Raw genomic sequence first — 17,899 nt, 5'->3', positions numbered from 1 at the left:
CTATTCACCACATGGCCAGGAGGAAGAGAGGAAGGGACCGGGTTTCTACAACTCCAGCAACCCAAAGATGCCCCTGCCAATTAGAGCTCCCCTCTTAAAGTTTTGTCACTTCCCAATATTACCAAGCTGGAAACTCTGCCTTTAACACATGGGCCTTCCGGGATAACCTAGATACAGGCTATAGTAAGCCTAGGCCAGTCAATTAAAGAAGAACTATCTGATCTTATCCTCAGAAGACTTAAGGGACACAGGCCATATAAAGGATTCCAGGATGTTATGGGAACACTGAGAAAGGTATTCAACTCTGCCTGAGAGGATTAAGGAAGATATCATTGAAGGTAATTATTAGACTTCAGCTCCTAAAATGAGCATGAATTAGGTGAAGAAGTGACAGAGGAGAATGAAAGTATAAAAGGATTTTTCAAGTAGTGGGAACAACCTGTACAAAGACACAGAACAAGAGTGACTATGGGCCAGGTGTGGTGGTGCATGCCTGTAATCCCAGTGGCTCAGGGAGCTGAGGCAGAAGCATTAGTCCAAGGCCAGCCTCGGCAAAAAGTGAGGCACCAAGCAACTCACTGAGGCCCTGTCTCTAAATAAAATACAAAGTAGGGCTGGGGATATGGCTCAGTGGTCCAGTGCCCCTGAGTTCAATCCCTGGTATAGCCCCCCACCTCCCCCCCCAAAAAAGTGACTATGGGACATGGAGAGAATTCTAAGGGATATATTGTGACTAGAAGGAAGGAACATATCTGTGTGTAAGTTAATGGGATTTATGTGGGGGAAAACATGAGGAGAGAGGGTTACAGAATGGACCAATTTAATATGGGTATTTTAGAATGAGGAGAGATAACAATTTTACTTTTTAGTTCATATTTAACTTTTTCTTCTGGTGATATGATTATTATTAGACCTAATGACAGTACAAGAATACAAGTATATGGATATGAAAAATTAGGCCACATTGGAGATGGATATTCAAGACTGTTTTTCTGGTTAGAGGTTCAATGAAGTTTAGAAACAATTGCTCTAGGTGAAGGGTGACTTTTTTTTTTTTTTTTTTTTTTAAGGAGAGAGTGAGAGAGGGAATATTTTTAATATTTATTTTTTAATTTCCGGCAGATACAACATCTTTGTATGTGGTGCTGAGGATTGAACCCAGGCCGCACGCATGCCAGGCGAGCGCACTACCGCTTGAGCCACATCCCCAGCCCCTATGATGGGTTTTAAGGAGGGAAGAAATATGGTGGTAAGATCTGAAACATCGGCAGCAGGGTGGAAAGTGATGGCAGAGAGCAGCTCACAGGTGTCAGTCCAACTGGGAGATGATGTGAGCTATCACTAAGCAAGGGGCCATGGTAATGGTGAGAATGTGACATATTGGAGAGATATTTGGAAATAAAATAAAAAGGGCTTGGTAGACTAACATTTAGTGGAACACAGAGGATAAAGAACAGAAATAATGGGCTGGATCCCTTGTGGAGCAATGACAATCAAGTTGAGGACAAGCCAGGCACCGTGGCTCATACCTGTAATCCCAGCAACCAGGAAGGCTGAGGCAGAGGGTCACAAGTTAGAAGCCAGCTTGTGCAATTTAGCAAGACCATGGCTTCTAACAAAGAAAACAAAATAAAACAAGGCTGGAGATGTGGTTCAGAGGTAGAGCACCCTTGGGTTCAATCCCCAGTACCAAAAAAAAAAAAACAGTTGAGGACAGAACAAATTAGTTCTGCAACATTACAGACTATACATCTTTATAGAGGTCACAGTTGATAGCATTAGTTTAATGAATTTTAAATTTCCAAATTACCAGATAAAATATAAGAAGTACACAAATAAAATGTAAGAAATGTTGATGGAGACCTCCAATCCAATGTAAAACAAATTATCATATTCTGATCCCAAGAAACACTTGGAATGTAATGAGTTTCAATGGAAGTGGTTTAAAGTTCTAAATATGTTTATTCTTGTAAACACCATAAACTGTTGTGAAAGACAGTGATGAAATTATAAAGGCACTTACTCTCCAAAGCCTTAAGAGAACCCCCATCTGCACACAATGTAAAGCTGTGGATAATATCTAGAAATAGACACAGGGTGTGGGTGTGGGAGAGAAATATTTTTACTCTCAAACTCAGTCATTGTGAGTTAATTTGGAACATTGTGATTGAATGCTATCTTAAACAATCATTACACTTTTCTCCCTGTTTTTGACCTAAATATGCTACATTGCTCTATTTTCTAGCAAACTTATGTAGAAAATAAATAAAATAATAACAATCTAAAAATAAGATAACACAATCTAAAATTAAAAAATATATATATAATAAAAATCCAACATTATAAAATCTAAAAATCTAGCTGGGTGTGGTAGCACATGCCTGTAATCCCAGGGACTCAGGGTGGAACCAGGAGGAAGCCAAGTGTGAGGCCAGCTTTGGCAATTTTTTGAGACCCTGTTTAAAAAAAAAAAAAAAAAAAGTGAGCTGGGTAAGTGGCATCCTTCTGTAACCCCAGTGGATCAGGAGGCTAAGGCAGGAGGATCAAAAGTTCCAAGCCAGCCTCAGCAATTTAGCAAAGACCTAAGCAACTTAGCAAGTTTCTGTCTCTAAATAAAATATAAAAAGGGCTGGAGATGTGGCTCAGTGGTTAAACACCCCTGGGTTCAATCCCCAGTACTTAAATAAATAAATAAATAAATAAATAAATAATGTTAAAAAGCAGAGCTGGAATGTTGCTCAGTGGGAGAGGGCTCCTGGGTTGAATCCCCAGTACTGTAGAAGCAACAACAATAACAACAAAAATTCAGAAACAGGCTCTTCCTTCTTATTTCCCTTTGTTTATTCTTCTCCCTCTCACATTTCTCTTCAGGGATTCTTCATGTTATTTTTCGTGTTTCAGTTTTAACCGTATTTCCTCAAGGAAACATTTACTACACCACTATAGAGTTGGGATAATTTTGCTATATGCTCTAATGCACTTCCCTTTTGGAAATGTTTCTTTGACTTGCAGTTATTTTTTAGAACTTCAATCCTCACTGGACAATAAGCACCATGAGGGCAGGGACACTGCCTGGCACAAGATTAACACTCAGTAATTATTAATTGAATTCAATTGAGCTTTCTGAACCAAATATATAAACCAGGTATATTAGGACAGAATCCCCATCTAAAAATTCAGGTGTGCAAGAAACCTGTCTTAATGTCTACAATTCACCTTGACTTTCCTTTCATGAAGTTATCTTAGAGGTTGGCAGAAATTTTGTCTTGATCAATTCAATCAGTATCTTCTTCTCTGTTAGTCATGTTTTTGTTGCCATGACAAAGTGTCTCAGAAATTCAAATTAGAAGAAGGAAACATTTATTACTCAATCAATGGTTGCTTGGCCTGTTATTTTGGGCCTGTGGCAGTACAGTATATCATGGCTGAAGCACATGACAGAGGAAAACTTCTTATTTCATAGCAGGAAGGAGCCAGGGTCCCAATATTCATTTCTAGGGCATGCTTCCCATGGATTTAATTCATCCAACTAGACCCCACCTCCTAAAGAGTTCCCACCACCTCCCAAGAGCCAGTCAGCTGGAGATAGAGCCTTCATCACAAAGGCTTTGGGAGGAATTTAAGATTCAAACCAGAGCTGGGCACAGGGACATAGGCCGATACTTCCAGGAGTCATAAGGCTGATGTAGGAGGATCACTTGAAATTAAGAATCTGAGATAAGCCTGAAAAACACAGTAAGACTCTATTAAAAAAAAAACAAAACCCAAATCATAACACTTTCTCTCAATTATATGAAGCCGAGATTGAAAAGAAGTTCATTTATCTTGTGTCATCTGACATTTCAGTCTCTTGAAATATCCATTTCTCATTTCACCATTTTGAATTAGTCCAAGCAGATTTCTCTGGAGACCTTCATGTTCCTATTCCACCACTGTTTAAGCCAGGTTTTCTTTCTTCATGTCTCCTTTCTTGGCTTTGTGAAACATATTCTGCTAACTTTGTTCCTGCTTCTAGCCCTTGGGGACCTTCTCATGAGGCTGTCTAGACCCATGTCTGTGAGGACACACCATGGCAGCAACATCCTCAGGATCTCTCTGCTCCCCTGGAGTTGGGCTGGGAGGTTAAGTCCCCAGAAGTAAGCAAGGGGGGCCCTGAGTTCTGCAGGTGCAGCTTCTTTCCTGAGGACTCTCCCAAGCTCTCTTCGCATCCATTCTGAACTCTCAACTTCGGTGCTTCTTGTTTACAGATAGTGTAAAGAGATGTGAAAGAGGAAGAGAGGAAGAAAAAAAAAAGAGGAAGAGAAACTATATTCTGTATTTTTACTAATATCTTCTAACTCTCTTATCTATTCCTCAGTTTCTGCTTTTTATCTTTGGGTCTCTGCTTTGTAAAACTGAAAAGATGGCCAGAGAATTTTCCCTTTCCCTACTCCTTTTTAAATATTTTTTTCTGTAGCCACATTTTTTCCTGAAAACAAACAGAAGTCTAGCTGCTTGTTAAATATAAAAAAAAGCGTCAAGAGGCAAATTGGAAGTATTAGGAAAATAGAAGAAAGGTTTTGGATGAAAACGGATAGATATTGCAAAATCAGTGTTCTGTTTCATATTTACAAGTGAAATGTGTGAGTGAAAAATCCACACATTCTTATTATTCGATGCCTTGTATAGAATTATGGACTCATCTTTACTTTGAATGTAGTATTTCATTACTATTTCTCACTTTATTTTATAAGTTTTAATTCTCCAAAATACATCTTTTTAAAAAAAAAAAAAATTAAGATTGGGATCCAAGATGGCGGGCCAGAGGGAGGCAGCATTCTGTGTGGCTCTGTGATCCAGGTCTCAACTAGTGGGAATACTGCTTTGCTGAGAGTGATAGAGGACCCCTCCACAGCTGATCCCGCTCAGGAATCACCGCCACCACGCCATATAGGGCCGGGCCTAAGTGTTATTAAAGGACTCCCATATCCCAGCTACTCACCCATGCAGGTCTCAAGGGTGCCTTAGCGGGACCACTGGCATCAGCACTGGTGCAGAATTCCCAGATGCTGCTCCCATGAAGGACACTTAGCTGCTACGCACATGCAGGAACTCCCACCACCAATCCCGTGTGGACCCCCATCTACTAATATGGGGCTCCCCTGGTTGCCTCCATCTTGGGACTTGGCATCTACTGCCATAATCCCCTACTTACAATAGCCTTCCTGCACCTGTGGACTTCACAGGCTCTGAAGAAAGCTGACAGCCGCAAGACTGCATGCCACATAGCTCCTCTCTGAACACATCGCACAACACCATCGCCTGCCTCCCCTCACTTGACCAGAAACTCCATTGCTGAAAGCAGCTGCCTCCATCTTGGGTCACCTCCATCACCATCTTTAGTCGGGGCAATTACTAGTTTGGAACCCTGGATCCCAGGTGAGGTATTGGAACCCTACAGGGGCACTATAAGCCTATAGGGTAAAAATAGTAATGCCTCGGATCCACAGAGCTAGAAAGGAAGAAACATGAGTAACATGAAAAGACAAGGGAAGAAAGTGCCCCAAACAAATCAAGATGCCACATTATTAGAATCCACGACCAGCATAGCAGATAAAATTACAGAGAACGAGTTTAGGATGTACTGATTAAAATGTTCTGTGAATTAAAGGATGATATAATACAGCAAATACAGGCAGTAAAAGATCATTTCAACACAGAGCTACATAAGCAAATACAGGAAGCAAAAGATTACTTAAGTAGGGAGATAGAGGTTCTAAAGAAAAACCAAACAGAAATCCCAAAAAACAACAAACCAAATTAAAAGCTCAATTGAAAGCATCATCAACAGATTAAACCACTTGGAAGACAGGACCTCAGACAATGAAAACAAAATATATAATCTTGAAAAGAATGTACACCACACAGTGAAAATGGTAAGAAACCATGAGCAGAACATTCAAGATATAAGGAATAGCATAAAAAGGCCAAATTTAAGAGTTATTGGGATAGAGGAAGGTATAGAGTTCTAAACCCAAGGAATGAACAATGAAATAATATCAGAAATTTTTCCAAATATGAAAAATGAATTGGAAAACCAAATTCAAGAGACTTACAGGACATCAAATGTACAAAATCACAACAGATCCAAGCTAAGTCACATTATAATGAAAATGCCTGACATACAGAATAAGGAGAGAATATTAAAAGCTGCAAGAGAGAAGAATCAGATCACATATTGGGGGAAACTGATTAGGTTATGTGTAGATTTTTTTTTTTTTATCCCAGACCCTGCAAGCTAGAAGATTGTGGAATAACATATACCAAGTTCTGAAAGAAAATGGATGCCAACCAAGAATCTTATATCCAGCAAAATTTAGCTTTAGATTTGATGATGAAATAAAAATCTTTCATAATAAACAAAAGTTAAAAGAATTTACAGCTAGAAAACCTGCACTACAGAACATCCTTGACAGAATCTTCCACAAAGAGGAAATGAAAAACAACAATGAAAATCAGCAGAGGGAGGTATTACAATAAAGGAAAAGATATCAAAGGAAAAATCAGTCAAATTAAATAACAAAAATGAACAAAAATGGCTGGAAATACAAACCATGTCTTAATAATAACCCTGAATGTTAATGACCTAAACTCATCAATCAAAAGACATAGGCTAGCTGATGGGATTAAAAAAATATGCTGCCTCCAAGAGACTCATCTCATAGGAAAAAACATATACAAACTGAAGGTGAAAGGCTGGGAAAAATCGTACTACTCACATGGACTATGGAAGCAAGCAAGGACTTTCATCCTCGTATCAAATAAAGTAGACTTTAAGCTAAAGTTAATCAAAAGGGACAAAGAAGGACATTTCATACTGCTCAAGGGAACCAAACACCAACAAGACTTAACAATTATAAATATATATGCCCCAAACAATGGAGCATCTATGTTCACAAACAAACTCTTCTCAAGTTCAAGAGTCAAATTGAATACAACACAATAACTCTGGGTGCCTTTAACATACCTCTTTCACCACTGGATAGATCTTCCGAACAAAAACTGAACAAAGAAACTATAGAACCCAATAATACAATAAATAACTTAGACTTAACTGACATATACACAATATTTCATCCTCCAATGAGCAAATACACTTTCTTCTCAGCAGTGCAGGGATCCTTAACTAAAATAGACAATATACTATGCCACAAAGCAACTCTTAACAAATACAAAAAAGTAGAGATACTACCCTGCATTCTATCACATCACAATGGAATGAAATTAGAAATCAATGATAAAATAAAAAATAAAAACTACTCCAACACCTAGAGACTAAATAATATGCTACTGAATGAATAATGGGTTGCAAAAGACATCAAGAAGGAGATTAAAAAATTCTTAACGGTAAATGAGAACACTGATACAACATATCAAAATCTCTGGGACACTATGAAAGCAGTACTAAGAGGAAAGTTCATTGCATGGAGTTCATTCCTTAAAAGAAGAAAAAGTCAACAAATAAATGACCTAACATTACATCTCAAAGCTCTAGAAAAAAGAATAACAAATCAACACCAAAAGCAGTAAGAGACAGGAAATAATTAAAATAAGAACTGAAATCAATGAAATTGAAACAAAGAAACAATTGAAAAAATTGACAAAACAAAAAGTTGGTTCTTTGAAAAAATAAATTAAATTGACAGACTCTTAGCCACACAGAGAAGGAGAGAGAAAACTCAAATCACTAACATACATGATGAAAAAAGAAATATCACCACAGACACTACAGAAATAGAGAAGATAATTAGAAATTATTTTGAAAACTTGCAATCCAATAAAATAGAGAATATTGGAGCATTGACAAATGCCCCAGGCCAACATCATTCTAAATGGAGACACATTGAAAGCATTCCCTCTAAAACTGGAACAAGACAGGGATGCCCTCTTTCACCACTTCTATTTAACATAGTTCTTGAAATACTGGCCAGAGCAATTAGACAGATGGATGAAATTAAAGGGATATGGATAGGAAAAGAAGAACTCAAATTAGCACGATTTGCCAATGATAAGATTCTATGCCTAGAAGACCCCAAAAACTCCACTGGAAAACTTCTAGAACTACTAAATGAATTCAGCAAAGTAGCAGGATACAAAATCAACACCCATATATTAAAGGCATTTCTATATATAAATGACATGCATGAAGACATGAATGTTGTGACTATACTTTATATACAACCAGAGATAAAAAAAATTGTGCTCTATATGTGTAACATGAATTGTAAGGCATTCTGCTGTCATAAATAACAAATTAGAATAAAAAATAAAGGGGCTGAGGCTCAGTGGTAGAGTGCTTGCCTAGCATGTGTGAGGCAATAGGTTCGATTCTCAGCACCACATATAAGTAAATAAATAAAATAAAGGTCTACACATCTAAAAAAGTATTTAAAAATAATTAATTAAGATAGTCTGATTTCTTTTCTTTCTTTCTTTCTTTTTTTTTTTTTTTTTTGGATACCAGGGATTGAACACAGGTGCCACATTCTTAGTACTTTTTATGTTTTATTTTGAGACAGGGTCTCACTAAGTTTGTAAGGCTGGCTTCAATGTTAAAGGTGGCTGCCTTAGCCTCCCACATTATTGGGAATACAGGCATGCACTACCATGACTAGCTTGATTTTATTAATCTTTAATCCTAACATTCAAACAGTAGATAAAATGTTCAAAATATTTAAAGATCTGCTCATAATAAATAAAATTGATACAACATATTTATAAAGCATTTAATAATTTCATAAAGTTGTTTTGTTTGTTTGTTTGTTTTTGTGGTCTTGAGGATGAAAACCTGGACTTTCTGCATGCTAGGCAAATGCTCTACCACTGAGTTTTGTCCACAGTTCTCACAAAGCATTTTTGCACCCCAAAATTTCTCACTTAACCCTCAAAGCTACCCTAAAATATTTTTTCTCCATTTGAAAACTTAATAAATTAAAATTGTAAGTTTCAAATACTTCTTGCAGAAATACTTCCTGAAAAAGCAAATTTGTGACATGTTGTACATAGTTCATTTTTTGGTTACTATAACAGAATACTTGAGACTAGGTAATTTATAATGGAAAAAAAAGTTTACTTAGCTTATGTTTCTAGAGGCTGGAAAGTCCGAGATAGGGCAGCTGAATTTGCTTCAACTCATGGTGGAAAGTGGAAAGTCAAGTGGGCAGATGTAGAACATGGAAAGAATGCCGAACTCAAATGATAGCTAACCCATTCCCTAGAGGAAAGTTTAATCCCCTCAAATCTACTCCATCCACCTGACTCAAACTCATCCCACTGTGCAATCCATTGCAACCATCCAACCCAATTTCAAACATGAATTTCAAGAGGGAAAAAAATGATATTCAGACCATAACAGCACATGAGCCTAGATTTCTTCAGTAAAATTCTCGGAGCTCTTCCAGACATCTTGGCACATATTTTATGATGATGATAGTGATAACTACTAACACTGATTGAATGCTTACTATATGTCAAGGTCAGTGCCAAGTGTTGAACATACAGCTCATTTAACTTTTCCAAGAACACTAAAGGGCAGGTATAAATCCAAAGCATAGAAAAAGTAGTTCAAGGTCACACAGCTGATAGATGCTAAAGCAAGGGTACAAAACTCAGGTGTTCCTAGTCCAGAGCCTGCTGGTATATGTCTCTCTGATCTTGTGAAAACTTCCTGGACAGTTTCTCTGCCAGAATCCTTGCATCAGAATCCTTGTTACGTGTGAGAATATTTATTGGCATATTACAAACTAATATATGACTCAAGTGGCATCATACAAGTTATTAAATTTCTCTAAATATCAGTTGTCTCCTATAAAATAAAGATATTCTTACAGTGAGTGCTAAGTTAATTAACATGTAAAAAAATTGACACAAAATCAACCATATGATAAGCACTCAGTAACCATATTTATGAGTCAGACTGATATAATTATTGCTTGAAAAGTTCTCAGGAGTTGGGAGGAGATGATAATTAATTATGATGGGTAAGATCAGAGAATGCCTTACAGACAAAGTAACAGGTCTTAAAAAATGGGAAAATGTTGACAGGTAAAAAATGGCCTCCTAGGGCTGGAAATATAGCTCAGTTGGTAGAGTGCTTGCTTCGCATGCACAAGGCCCTGGGTTCAATCCCCAGCACCATGAGGGGTGCGGGGGGAAGGGCCTTCTACACAGAAAAACCTGAACAACTAAACAGACCATTCTCTGAGCTGCCCCTGCCTGGGTGAAGAATAAAAATCACAATATTGAGCATTCCCATACAGAATTAGGGGCACTATAGTCCTCAAATCTATGTTCACCAGAGTTGTTAAATAGTTCCAAAAATGCTCTTCTGGCTATGTGTGGTGGTACATGCCTCTAATCCCAGTGACTCAGGAGGCCATGGGAAGAGAATTGCAAGTTCAAGGGCAGCTTGGGCAATTTAGCAAGACCCTGTCTCAAAATAAAAATAAAAAGAGGTGGGGGGTGTGGCTCAGTGGTAGAAGAATCCTGTGCCATTCAATCCCCAGTAGTGTTAAAAAAAAAAAAAAAAAGTTTCCCCTCTGGTACCATCAACAGTTTGTAATTGTCTGCTCATACTGCCATCTAGCCATGTGACACTCTCCTTTTTACCAGTGGACTATTATACTGGTATTTTTGTTTTGTTTTTTTTCTTTTTGGTGGTTGTTATTTGTTGCAATACTACCAAAGTTCTCACACATTATAGGCAAGACCTTTACCACTGAGCTACAGTCCCAACCCTTTTTAAAAATTATTTTCAATTTTAAGACAGGATCTCACTAAATTGCCTAGGCTAGCCTTGAACTTGCAATCCTCATGCCAAAGCCTCTGGAATAACTGGATTACAGGCATGTGATGCAACATTTGTTGTGCTGCCACTCTTATAGTGGCAGAAAAAGATACTACAGTCACTGTATGGGTACCTCTGGCACCATTTGATCCTTTTCCTTTCTAAGACCTTCCTGCCTGCAGCCAGTCTCCCACCCCAACCCAGGGCTGAGGGGATGCCGCTAAAAGGAAGAGGTTATCAGTATTATTGGGTTTGGAGCTTCAGAGATGAGAGCTACCTTATTCCTCTCTCACCCTTATGGGCTGAAATGAGTGGTCACTTACTTCCCGTTGGTCATACCCTCATGACCCCTAGGACAGAGTTTTCTTTTGATATCTCAATCCTTCTTGGGGTGCAGGGCAAGATCAAGGGGACTTCTTGCCGCAGTCTCTGGCTGGGCACAAATCACGAGTCTCCACACAGCTTGTAGATTCAAACAGCAATTCTTTATTCCCGAACTCACACCGGCCGTCTACAAACACGTTCTGGGGGAATCCACGTTCTCTTTCCAAATCCACACTCTGCCCTAATCCACTCTCTCCCAAATCCACTCCGCATGGGCTTCTGTCTCCCAAAATATACTGTCTGACCCTAAGCACTCAAGAGGAACTCAGCAGCAGGATACGCCCTATTCCAAAAGAGGAACACCCTAATCTCCTATTATACTAAACCGCCCTATTCTAAAGGGGAAACACCCTACTCTCCTATTATGCTAAACTGCCCTATTCTAAAGGGGGAACACCCTAAACACGGATCCTGCCCTGGTCCTTGAGCAAGGTCACCTTTCAGAAGTCCTTCCACTAGACAGCATGGGAGTAAGCTGGCAAGGAATTTGTCATACCTACTTGGCTGATGGCTCCCAGCACTTCTCTCCCAAAGTGCTCCTAGGGAGAATTTGGCATTTCTTTAGGATTCCTGCCACCCCATAAAACCACTGTTGACTCTCTGCTTCATGCTGCTTCTTACTATGCTCCCACTATCTAGGCTTTCCTTCTCCACTGCTCATATAAATGCCATCTACTACTTAAGGCCCAATTCCTGAGTACTATGGCTCTCTTTAACACTTAGGATATTAGCACATGAATTTAGTTATTTTGAAAAAAACAGAGTTCTTTCCAAAACTCTGCCTAAAAACTTGTTCAGAAAACTGGCCTAACCATCTGAAAATCTAGTTCTAATTCTAGTTCTATACCTGTATTATTTGCTGCTACAAACTGAGCCTAAATCTACTCTTTTGCAAATGGAATATATATTACCTGTCCTTCCTTAGAAGACATGCTATGTAAGGGGGAAGGGCCAGAACACACTGGGGGAAAATGTTGTTTAATTATGAAGATAAAAAAATTTTTAGGCCATCTATCAGAGCTACACTTAGAAGAATAGATGAGCTCAACTGGGTGGGGCAGTACTGAAATCTCAGCTATAAAAGGAGAATTGGAGGCTCAAGATCAGCCCGGCCAATTTACCAAGATCCGGTCTCAAATAAGATTAAAATAACTGCTGGGAATGAAGCTCAGTGGTAGAGTGATGCCTAGCATGCCTGAGGCCCTGGGTTCAATCCCTAGTACAACAACAACAACAACAATAACAAAAATAGCAAAAACAAACAAACACAAAAATATACATGCCGATAATTGAAATTCTTTAATATTTCAATTTAAATGTATTTCTAAAAATACTGTATTTGAGATATATGTGAAATTCAGGGCAGCACAAATCTCATTTAATAACAATTTTTTGAATTTGTGGTTGATTAGTATTGACATAAACGTAATTTTAAAACATATAAGTTAAATCTAACTTTTTCATTGTCTAGGAAATTAAGTACATCTTTCTGTATACAGCCATCACTTTTAACCAGTTACAAATGTAAATATTTACTTATTCTACATGTTGCTTTCTAATATATTTGATTCAGAGAACCAGTACTCATATAAACTGCTACTTAATCTGAAATAGAAAGATAGAGGATGGTTAATGGAAGAGGTACAGCTGGACAGAAAATAACTACTAATGTTCTATAGCACAGTAGGATAACAATGGTTGATAATAATTGACTATTTGAAAATAGCTAGTAGAGGGGCTGGGGATGTGGCTCAAGCGGTAGTGTGCTCACCTGGCATGCGTGTGGCCTGGGTTCGATCCTCAGCACCACATACAAAACAAAGATGTTGTGTCCGCCGAGAACTAAAATAAATAAATATTAAAATTCTCTCTCTCTCTCTCTCTCTCTCTCTCTCTCTCTCTCTCTCTCTCACATCTCTCTCTTAAAAAAAAAGAAAATAGCTAGTAGAGAGGATTTTGAGTATTTCCAACACAATAAAAATTATATGTTGTTGGTGACAGATGTGCCAATTATCCTGATATGATTATTACACATTGTATATATATGTATTGAAATGTTACACTGTATTCAAGAAATATGTGTGTGGAGCCAGCCATGGGCTGTGGGTGTGTGCTGTGAGCATTTTGAGCACACAAAGAGGACTAGACTGATGTTGCTATTCAGTCTGGGCTGTACACATATGTGTTCCTTTCGCTTGCTCTGCCTTTGATCATCACAGAGCACATGAGATGGGTGTGAACTTCCAAGATGTCAGTCAATCTGCTGACAGCAAGGCATCATGAAGCTGGACTCAACCCCCTGAAACCTGACCCCTTGCCTCATTTGAATGGCTCTTCCCAATAAAACTAGGGTTCAAGAGTTGCTCCTTTTCTTTCTTGCCTGCCTTGCCTGCCTTGTGGGAGCTGTGGCTGAGAAGCAGTCACTGAACCCAAAGAAAAAGTACTTTCTGTGTCCGTGTCTTTATTTAGTCCCCAAATTCACTTATAGTGACCCTGACCAGTTTAGTCGAGTCCCCAAATTAACTTGTAGTGACCCTGACCAGTTTAGTCGTATGTCACGACAAATATGTATAATTACTATGTTTCAATTAAAAAATAAAAAATAAATTTAAAAATAATTCAAAGTGGGTATAGAGATGCACAACTGTAATCTCAGTAGTTACAGAGGATGAGGCAAGAAGTCACAGATTCAAAGCTAGTCTCAGCAACTCAGTGAAGCCCTAAGCATTTTAGCAAACTCTGTCTCAAAATAAAAAATAAAAAGAAGGCAGGATGTAGCTCAGTGGTAAAGTGCCCCTGAGTTTAATTCCCAGTACTGAAAAAGTAAAATAATTCAAGTTGGGCTTCTTGGTGCAGGCCAGCTACTCAGGAGGTTTAGGAAAGAGGATTGCAAACTCAAGGCAGCCTGGGAAATTAAGCAAAACCTTATCTTCAAAATTAAAAGGAATAAAAAAGGGCTGAGGATGTGCTGGCTAGTAAATCATTTGCCTAGTATGCATGAGGCCTTGTTAAGTACTACCAAAATTTAAGATAAATAAATAATAAATATCATTGTCTGCACTAACAAAATGGAACACTTAGTTATAACTTACAATGCATCAGTCACTGATTATCAATTTAAGTCCAACTCTCATCATTTGCTGATTCTATATTTGTGTATATGCTTATTAGTTAAAACGTACTTGCAACTCCCAAATCAACACTTCAGTACTTTCATGGTCACAAACATACCCAAATTCAGTAGGAGGAACGCATTCCAAGTTGATATTAATCAGGGAAAGCTCTACCTTCTTGTTTTAGCTCTTACACTATGAGCATGTTTTCTTTTTTGTGACCTATTTAGTGCCCATTTTTCATATATTTTCAGGTTTTGTTGGTGATTTGATTGTTTAAAATGGTTCCCAAGGGCTGGGTGTGTATCTCAGTGGTAGAGCAATAGTTATAGCTGTGAGAGGTTCTCCGGTTCTCCTCCAGCACTGCAAAAATAAATAAAATAAGATGACTTGCAAGCCTAGAGTTTAATCTAGTGTAACTAGTACAAGAGAATGTTATGAGTTTAAAAAAGAAAATAAATCTGTTTCATAAGTCTGGTTCAGGTAAGGGTTATAGTGCTGTGACTCTCAAGTTCAGTGTTAATCTATCAACAATTTATACTAAATAAGGTGTCTTTAAACAGAAACACTGATCAAACAAGGTTTCATAATTGATCCATTGATAAAACTATTGTGACTAAAGGCTTGCAGGAACATAGCCTTGATTTACTCCTGAGAACAATGACTCTCTGATAGCTGAGTATTTGAGGTAACTTTATAGAATCTAACTGCTGCAAATGACAAGAATCAACTATAGCCTGGATGCAGTGGCACATACCTATAATCCTAGCTACTCTGGAGGCCAACAGGAAGATCACCATCAGCCTCAGCAATTTAGCAAGGCCCTAAGCAATTTAACAAGACCCTGTCTCAAAATAAAAAATAAAAAGGGCTGGGGATGTTGTCCAGTGGGAAAGCCCCTCTGGATTCAATCCCTAGTACCAAAAACCCAACCAAACAAACAGCAACAACAACAACAACAACAAAAAAAACCTGTAATTTTATGTCTTTCTAAGCTAATTATTCTAAAAATATTCTAATAGGTAAGTAGAGAAAATAGTATGTAATCAGTCTCCACTCATATTACCCAGCTTCAGTAATTCTTGACCAATCTTATATCTTTTTAAATTTCCCAACCCTTTCTCCTTTTGGGATTTGACACAACGTTACTTTCCTTGTAAAGAGGGTAAAAGGCAACAGAACAATAGAAAAATAAGCCATTATGATCTGCTGGCTTCTGGGAGTCCCTCAGCAGGCAAAGAATAAGTAGGCCAGACTGAGAAGTGTTTGCAGATGTCCTGTGGCTTGCTTTGGATTATGATGCATACCTATGCTCCTTATGTCACATTTCCTGTGGCCTTTGGTGTCTCGGCTGTCACCTACAACCTGGAATAGTAATCAAGGAACAGATCCCCCACTGTGGAGGTGGACAAACCCATCTCAGAGCCTCAGGAGGATTGCAGGCTGGAAGAGCTGCAGGGCAAGGCACACAACCAGGTGGTGAGCCTTAAAGACCAACTGGAATTTGCCCCTAAAGCTGACTTGAACTGAAACTGCCCAGAAAAGAGGACACAGGGCCCTATGGTCCCACCGTGGGCCTTGACTAAAACTGCCATCATATAGTCCCAGTCTCCAAACCACATGGGATTTGCTCTGCTGCTCATTCTGTCCTTTCTAACACCCAACACATGCATGCCCAGGATGCCTCTTTATAGTCAGATAGCAGCAGCAGCAGCTGAGAGCTAGTGAAGAGAAAGCCCACATCTGTTGTATGGAGGTCATAATGCTCCAGCTCACGGGGTTTATAGGCTCACTACCAGGAGGAACGTTATGACATGAACATCAGCTGCTATTTTTCTTGGGAAGGTGGTTTAGCCTCATGTGGGATTGACTGGAATTTGGGTGTTGTTTTTAGGAGGGATTCCTACATGTGTAGTTATAGTTTGCACTGGGAAGAATTTAAAAATTCACCTGGCTCCCTCTACCACTCCTTCCCCCTGCCCCGTCCTGTCCCCCGCAGCAAAAAATATCCTAGCAGCTCAGGAATGGGATTCTTCAGGGAAGGAAAGCATTTTTTTTCTGCTCTTGAAGCTTAGGTCATTCACTTTGGGGCAGGAAGGAGTGTGTGCCTTGTGGATTTCCTTGAAAATAATCCTTATCTTCTACACCCATCCCCACCACCACCTTCTAGTATAAAACTTGGTTAAAGTAGCACCTGAAAATCATTAAAAAAAGAAGAAAGAATATTAACCCATTAGTTAACATCAGGTTACTGCAGATGACTTTTTCTCTGTAAGGATGAAAGCAGAGAGAACTTTATTTTCATGCCAATTGAAATTATACTGTCTGGAAAATTTGGCTGTCATCTCTAATCCTGATTTCTGGGAAGTTCAGATAAACAGTTTAGTTTCAGCTTGGTGATGTGGAACTTAAGCATGAGTGACTCCATTTTTATTTTAGTCTCTGTGCAGAAGCTCGGTCCAAAACAATGGCCTCCTATAATTTTTATTGAAAATCAAGAAAGAGAAGGAAAGACCAAGAGACTGTCATAAATTGGAAGAGAAGACACGGTGCTGAAATGTAACATTGGTATTCTGGAACAGAAAAAGAACATTAGTGGAAAAACTATGGAAATCCAAATAGTCTTCAGTTAGTAGTATTGTACCAATGACAATTTCCTTGCTTTGATAAATGTACCATGATTGTGTAAGATGTGAACATTTGGGGAAGCTGAGTGAAGGATATACAGGAACTCTCTTGTACTATTTTTACAACACTTCTGTAAATTTAAAAATCACTTAAAAATAAAAATTATTTTTTTAAAAAATATGCCCTTTGGTTTTAAATCTAGAGTTTCACATTCAGCAAATGTGAATAATCTATGTTTGTAATGAGTCCTGATAATCTATGTTTGTAATGAGTTTTTACCAGAAGCTGTCACTGGCTCCAGGGAAACACTTTTGAGAAGTACTGCTTGAAGTAAACCTAAGGTCATGGGAAGTTTTCTGCTGTACTTTCCACCTCATTGTAAAATTCCCTGCAGTAAACATAAGAATGAATGAGAAAGATCCTAACCTGTTTCGAAACAGGTTTCTTTCTTTAGTTTTGGTTTTACTCAATATCCTCCTCAACTATTATAAGCATAATATAATACTTGAGGATATCTCCTTTAGAAAATGCTTCAATTGGTGGGCGCAGTGATGCACACCTATAATCCCAACAGTTTGGGAAGAAGAGGCAGGAGGATCCTGAGTTCAATGCCAGTCTTAGCAAAAAGCAAAATGCTAATAAGCAACTCAGTGAGAACCCTCTCTAAATAAAATACGAAAAAGGGGCTGGGGCTGGGAATATGGTTTAGTGGTGAGTGCCCCTGAGTTCAATTCCCAGTACCAAAAAAAAAAAAAGAAAAGAAAAGAAAATTCAATCCTCAAGTTAAGTTTTCCATTCTTGGTTCACTTACTATGTTATTTAAAGATAATAAAAACCCTTAAACATTTTGGCTTAGATACTGACAAAATATAAGGGAAACTTTAAACACCGTTAGGTAACAAAGTGAGTCTGGGAAATTACTATTCACGTAGTTCAGTAATAAATAGTT

The 17,899-nt window shown here is 38.4% G+C and overlaps 1 pseudogene; it reads left to right on the top strand.

The window, feature by feature from the left end:
• The first annotated feature begins 15,594 nt into the window (after window positions 1–15,594).
• Window positions 15,595–15,924, top strand: LOC143381929 (small integral membrane protein 12-like; annotated as a pseudogene).
• Window positions 15,925–17,899: the final 1,975 nt, after the last annotated feature.

Source organism: Callospermophilus lateralis, chromosome 16 (assembly GCF_048772815.1).
Source record: "Callospermophilus lateralis isolate mCalLat2 chromosome 16, mCalLat2.hap1, whole genome shotgun sequence".
Classification (NCBI taxonomy): Eukaryota; Metazoa; Chordata; class Mammalia; order Rodentia; family Sciuridae; genus Callospermophilus; species Callospermophilus lateralis.
The sequence above is the reverse complement of the archived record's forward strand: the minus strand, read 5'-3'. Positions and strand labels throughout refer to the sequence as shown.